The sequence below is a fragment of the Gnatocerus cornutus genome, unplaced genomic scaffold, assembly GCF_029298725.1.
Source record: "Gnatocerus cornutus isolate USDA-ARS CGAHR unplaced genomic scaffold, icGnaCorn1.1 ctg00000263.1, whole genome shotgun sequence".
Lineage (NCBI taxonomy): Eukaryota > Metazoa > Arthropoda > Insecta > Coleoptera > Tenebrionidae > Gnatocerus > Gnatocerus cornutus.
Window position 1 is genome coordinate 35,001 of NW_028275582.1, and position 5,832 is coordinate 40,832.

The 5,832-nt window shown below is 44.1% G+C and overlaps 3 non-coding genes across 3 annotated transcripts in view; all 3 read right to left on the reverse strand.

Annotated features, from left to right (window-relative positions):
• The window catches only part of LOC148165635 (large subunit ribosomal RNA), a 4,039-nt gene extending 4,022 nt beyond the window's left edge, over positions 1-17 (reverse strand). The window contains exon 1 of the ribosomal RNA XR_015771302.1: positions 1-17. This exon is cut by the window's left edge and continues 4,022 nt beyond it. This is a non-coding gene — a ribosomal RNA (large subunit ribosomal RNA).
• Positions 18-675: 658 nt separating this feature from the next.
• Positions 676-832, reverse strand: LOC148165636 (5.8S ribosomal RNA). Its single transcript, XR_015771299.1, has one exon. It is a non-coding gene; the product is annotated as a 5.8S ribosomal RNA (ribosomal RNA).
• Positions 833-2,448: 1,616 nt separating this feature from the next.
• Positions 2,449-4,369, reverse strand: LOC148165637 (small subunit ribosomal RNA). Its single transcript, XR_015771300.1, has one exon. It is a non-coding gene; the product is annotated as a small subunit ribosomal RNA (ribosomal RNA).
• Between the last annotated feature and the right edge of the window lie 1,463 nt (positions 4,370-5,832).

A 5,832-nucleotide genomic window follows, 5' to 3' on the forward strand; every position in this document is an offset into this window, starting at 1 on the left:
CACCTGCTCTGAGGTCGCATATGAAAAATAAAAATTTTTCATTCGGTCATTTCGACGATCACGACACGTCTCCCATTCCTTGCTATACGTGTTCGTCATTTTTCTTTTTAAAAAATGGCTAAGTTTACAGAAACGCTTACGATCTGACGTCTGTCGCGATTTGCATTACACGTCTCGGACACGACGACCGTCTATAACGTTCTCAACCTTAAAACGCCATTTTTTTTTTTAAATGACGACATGTTGAAGAAATAGGACGTGCTACGCCGAAAGACCAGCCAACAACTACAACAAGTAGTAGTTGGTCGCTTTCGCGTCTTAAGATGTCGCGCAAATTTACTCGCTGCACGAGAAACGCACACAAACACACGATTCTACGACACACCACGCAAGAACATGTGCCGACGTAAACACTTTCGTATTTATGATTCGCAAGGTGGACGTCCGACGGACTTTGTAAAAAAAAAATACAAAGCATACCCGTCCCGTCCTTTTTGACGAAAAAACACGCTCGAGTAAACGTCTCGGCACACGTTCGAGGCGTGCGTCGTTATATCGTGACGTAAGTGACGATCACGTACATTAATGAGTACCTATTCGACGCGTCGCAACACATCCAACACGCTCCGACGTTTTCGTCCGAAAACGAAAACCGAGCAGTCTTTGAAATTGACACGACCCTCAGCCAGGAGTGGTCCGGGAACATTATATCCGAGGACCGCAATGTGCGTTCGAAATGTCGATGTTCATGTGTCCTGCAGTTCACAAGTTGACGCGCAATTAGCTGCGTTCTTCATCGACCCACGAGCCAAGTGATCCACCGTTCAGGGTAATCTTTTTAAAATTTAAACGCTCGTTCCACAAGAACCCCGATCATGCCGATCGTCCAGCTGTCTATACACGTCTTGCAAAAATTTTTGCGTACGTGCGTACATCCGAAACGAAAATGATCTTCGTGGTTCCGAAACGTGCCACGTCTAAAATTTCGGTGTTGTGGTATGGATATTTATGATTCTCGCTCTTAATTGTCTTTCGTCCGTACTTTCTCGTCTGAAAGGGAACGCGATCGTCGGTCTCAGTTTTACGCGTACGAAAAAATTAAAAAAAATATTAACCCAAACACAAATTTGTATCCGCGCACCGAAAAAGAAGCACTTTTCTTTTTCACGCGGTCTCCGCTTTTACACGCAAAGTACGAGCATGTATGTGTGAAGATGGGACATGTTCGATACGATTTTAATTAGGAATTTGCCAATTTCCTTTTTCTCAGCAATAATTTTAATAAATAATGCTGCTTTCTCTCATAAACTACATTTTCGGTAGTTTTCCTTTATTGTGTCTTTCATTTAGTGTGCGTGTGTCAAGCACTTTAAAAAGTGTGACGAAGAGACGGTTTTTGATCGATCGGAATCAACACATCATTACATCATCGTACTCGTTATGAAAAAGCGAATTAGTATCCGCCGTAAGCGAAAAGAGATTTTCGCGGGCGGTCTTTGTGTTCGTGTTTCAATTTTCTTTCTATATTTTTTCGTCGCCAAACCGAAGACAGATCGTGAATTTTGACGAAAAAATCTATAGACGTGCCAGACTGAGCGTCTAACATAAAATCCTCAAGTTTACCGTTCTATATCGTGACTTAATGACGATTGACGGTGTATATAATTTTGAAATGGTGCAGTCGTACGCTCCGTAAAGAGAATTTTACCGTTTCTAACGAAATCACTTTACCACATCTACCAAAAACATTAAAAAAGCAAGGTGTGATGTGTGTGTGATCGCTCGTTTAACGGCGCTTTCAAAAAACTCTTTGAAGCGTCTAACGACGAACATCATTCACGCGAATCGTAAAATCGGGAGCGTTTCTCGCCGGTCCCGTAGCCGGGCGTAAATCATTTAAAACCCACGGAGTCGTAACCTAATTCGACACCTGCGATTTTCTTCTTTCTCGACTACTCTGCTACATCCTCTCCGTGTGTCCGAAAAAAGAGGACTTCTAACGTCTTTCGACTTTCGCGGTGGAGTTCACAACTTTCCGCGATCCGGTCGAAAAACCGAAAGCGTCCCTCCTTTTTTCCATCATTGGAAAAGATCGAGAGATAGTACAAAAAAAATCAAAAAATCTAGGTACCCGAAGAAACAGCCGTATGCCCGAGCGAATTCGGTTTTTCTCGTTCAAAAAAGGTGAAAAACTCGATCGCAAGGACCGGCGCTGCGGGCCAGCGTAACGCTATTGTTTTTCCGAATATGTACGATTCGTAGTTCAAAACGTCGTACACACGGTGTTTCAAAAAGAAACAAGCAACGGCACGACAAAAGATCGTGCCGTCGACTCCATGTCATCGACGACGGTGTTGTAAAAACATAAAGTGTACATCGACACGATCAAATAAAAATGCATAATAATAAATTATACATATGTCAAAATTCGTGTGTACGAGGACACGTTAATGATCCTTCCGCAGGTTCACCTACGGAAACCTTGTTACGACTTTTACTTCCTCTAAATGATCAAGTTTGGTCATCTTCCCAGCGACATCGACGACGTCGAAACGCCATCGCGTACCGGTCCGAAGACCTCACTAAATCATTCAATCGGTAGTAGCGACGGGCGGTGTGTACAAAGGGCAGGGACGTAATCAACGCGAGCTTATGACTCACGCTTACTGGGAATTCCTCGTTCATGGGGAACAATTGCAAGCCCCAATCCCTAGCACGAAGGAGGTTCAGCGGGTTACCCGGACCGCTCGGTCAGGGACGACACGCTGATTCCTTCAGTGTAGCGCGCGTGCGGCCCAGAACATCTAAGGGCATCACAGACCTGTTATTGCTCAATCTCGTGCGGCTAGAAGCCGCCTGTCCCTCTAAGAAGAATTGTTTGTACGCCGACAGTAAAAACCGCGCACGACCACCGGGCGAACCCAGGATCGACGGGCCTTTGGGATGTCGAAATACGCCTATTTAGCAGGCTAGAGTCTCGTTCGTTATCGGAATTAACCAGACAAATCGCTCCACCAACTAAGAACGGCCATGCACCACCACCCACCGAATCAAGAAAGAGCTCTCAATCTGTCAATCCTTCCGGTGTCCGGGCCTGGTGAGGTTTCCCGTGTTGAGTCAAATTAAGCCGCAGGCTCCACTCCTGGTGGTGCCCTTCCGTCAATTCCTTTAAGTTTCAGCTTTGCAACCATACTTCCCCCGGAACCCAAAAGCTTTGGTTTCCCGGAAGCTGCCCGCCGAGTCATCGGAAGAACGTCGGCGGATCGCTAGCTGGCATCGTTTATGGTTAGAACTAGGGCGGTATCTGATCGCCTTCGAACCTCTAACTTTCGTTCTTGATCAATGAAAGCGTTTTTGGCAAATGCTTTCGCTTCTGTCCGTCTTGCGACGATCCAAGAATTTCACCTCTAACGTCGCAATACGAATGCCCCCATCCGTTCCTATTAATCATTACCTCGGGGTTCCGAAAACCAACAAAATAGAACCGAGGTCCTATTCCATTATTCCATGCACACAGTATTCAGGCGAAGTTTTAGCCTGCTTTAAGCACTCTAATTTGTTCAAAGTAAACGTGCCGGCCCACCTCGACACTCAATGAAGAGCACCGCGGCGGGATTGAGTTGGGCCGCCCTCTCGAGCTAAGCCCACCGGCAGGACGTCCCGCGGCACGCCAGTTGACACCGCGAACGATGAACCGGCGGCGCGGGACACAGATTCGACTACGAGCTTTTTAACCGCAACAACTTTAATATACGCTATTGGAGCTGGAATTACCGCGGCTGCTGGCACCAGACTTGCCCTCCAATTGATCCTCGTTAAAGGGTTTAGAGTGTACTCATTCCGATTACGGGGCCTCGGATGAGTCCCGTATCGTTATTTTTCGTCACTACCTCCCCGTGCCGGGAGTGGGTAATTTGCGCGCCTGCTGCCTTCCTTGGATGTGGTAGCCGTTTCTCAGGCTCCCTCTCCGGAATCGAACCCTGATTCCCCGTTACCCGTTACAACCATGGTAGGCGCAGAACCTACCATCGACAGTTGATAAGGCAGACATTTGAAAGATGCGTCGCCGGTGCGAGACCGTGCGATCAGCGTAAAGTTATTCAGAGTCACCAAGTTGTACGATGACGGAGACCGCCACCGATTGGTTTTGATCTAATAAAAGCGCTCCTTCCGTTTCCGGTTGGAGCTCTGTTTGCATGTATTAGCTCTAGAATTACCACAGTTATCCAAGTAAATGTGGGTACGATCTAAGGAACCATAACTGATTTAATGAGCCTTTCGCGGTTTCACCTTAATTTGGCTTGTACTGAGACATGCATGGCTTAATCTTTGAGACAAGCATATGACTACTGGCAGGATCAACCAGGGAACTGCGTTCTTGTTTTAAAATAAGAGAGTTTTAGTCTTTCTTTCCTTCTAGTCATATAAGCTACAATAATCGTAGAATTTCGGAAAGACACCTGCTGCTCTTATAAAAAACTGAACACTTTCCTATTATTGTTTTGAAGAAAGTGTGCGTGTCTGCGAAACGAAAACCTCGTAAGAAGAGACGTAACGCCACGCGATCTTTCTGGATGGAAAATTTTTCGACATTTTTTTCACATCATCCTTGATTGAATCTCCTGCAACAATTTTATTCTTATTCATCCGTTCTAAGTTGTCGTCGTCGTCGAAATAAATAATTTGTACACACTTCGGGGTACACGTTTGTCAAAATTCATGAAATGCAACGTAACATTTTTACTTTAATAAATTTTTACAGTGCATTCAGATCGACTAAACGAACAACGACGGATGAATTGATTTATGGATTTTTATTTGTTGCGACTCATCGGAGGAGAGAGTGAAGAAAAAATAATCCAATATCATGGTTACGGAATAATTTTCTATGACTTTTTCATCCTTGTTTGAATCTTGCAACAATTAATTTTATTCATCCGTTCTAAGTTGTCGTCGTCGTCGAAATAAATAATTTGTACACATTTCGGTACACGTTTGTCAAAATTCATGAAATGCAAACGTAACATTTTACTTTAATAAATTTTTACAGTGCATTCAGATCGACTAAACGAACAACGACGGATGGATTACTTATTTTTGTTGCGACTCATCGGACGAAAAGTAGAAACATAATCCTCCATTGTAATATAGTTTTTACGGAAAATTTTTCTTTTATTTTATATCCTTGATTGAATGCTGCATTTTATCCGTCTTTTTTTCGTCAAAAACAGAGATCAATGCGATTCATCGGACGAAGAAATAATTTCCCAGTTCAAAATTTAGAGATTTTTGGGCACATCGACTTGAAATTTTATCGTAAAGAAAAAATATCGTCGTCGACAAGCAAAAGTTCAAACATTCTCCATACTCTTCGCTAGATTGAAAGCGACGGTTTATTGTGAGATTTCTCTTTAGAAATATTCACACGTTACGAGTTTATGAAATTTTATTTATTTCAAAATTCTCGCTCGGACTTTAGTGAGTTGACGCATTTGTTAATTTTTGGTCGTTCTGACACGAACACATAAAATCTTTGATTGCATTTGGACCGCTAACATAGAAACGCTCGCCGCATCCGCAATCTCGCTGTGCATGGTCAATGGCAAGATTTGTCATCCCTCAAACGATGGTGGGTCCACAGGGTACACATTCCGGCCATCGTCCCAACTACGGGTAAGTCGCGGTGTACGAGAGGTAACAAGATAATCGGACGCACATAAAATCACATTTCGATCGTACGCTTTTGTCCGCTGCTACATACCACCACTACTATCCCTATATATGCCAGCGCGGCAGCGTTCAGCTCTGAATCACTCGATGCGCGAAACGGTC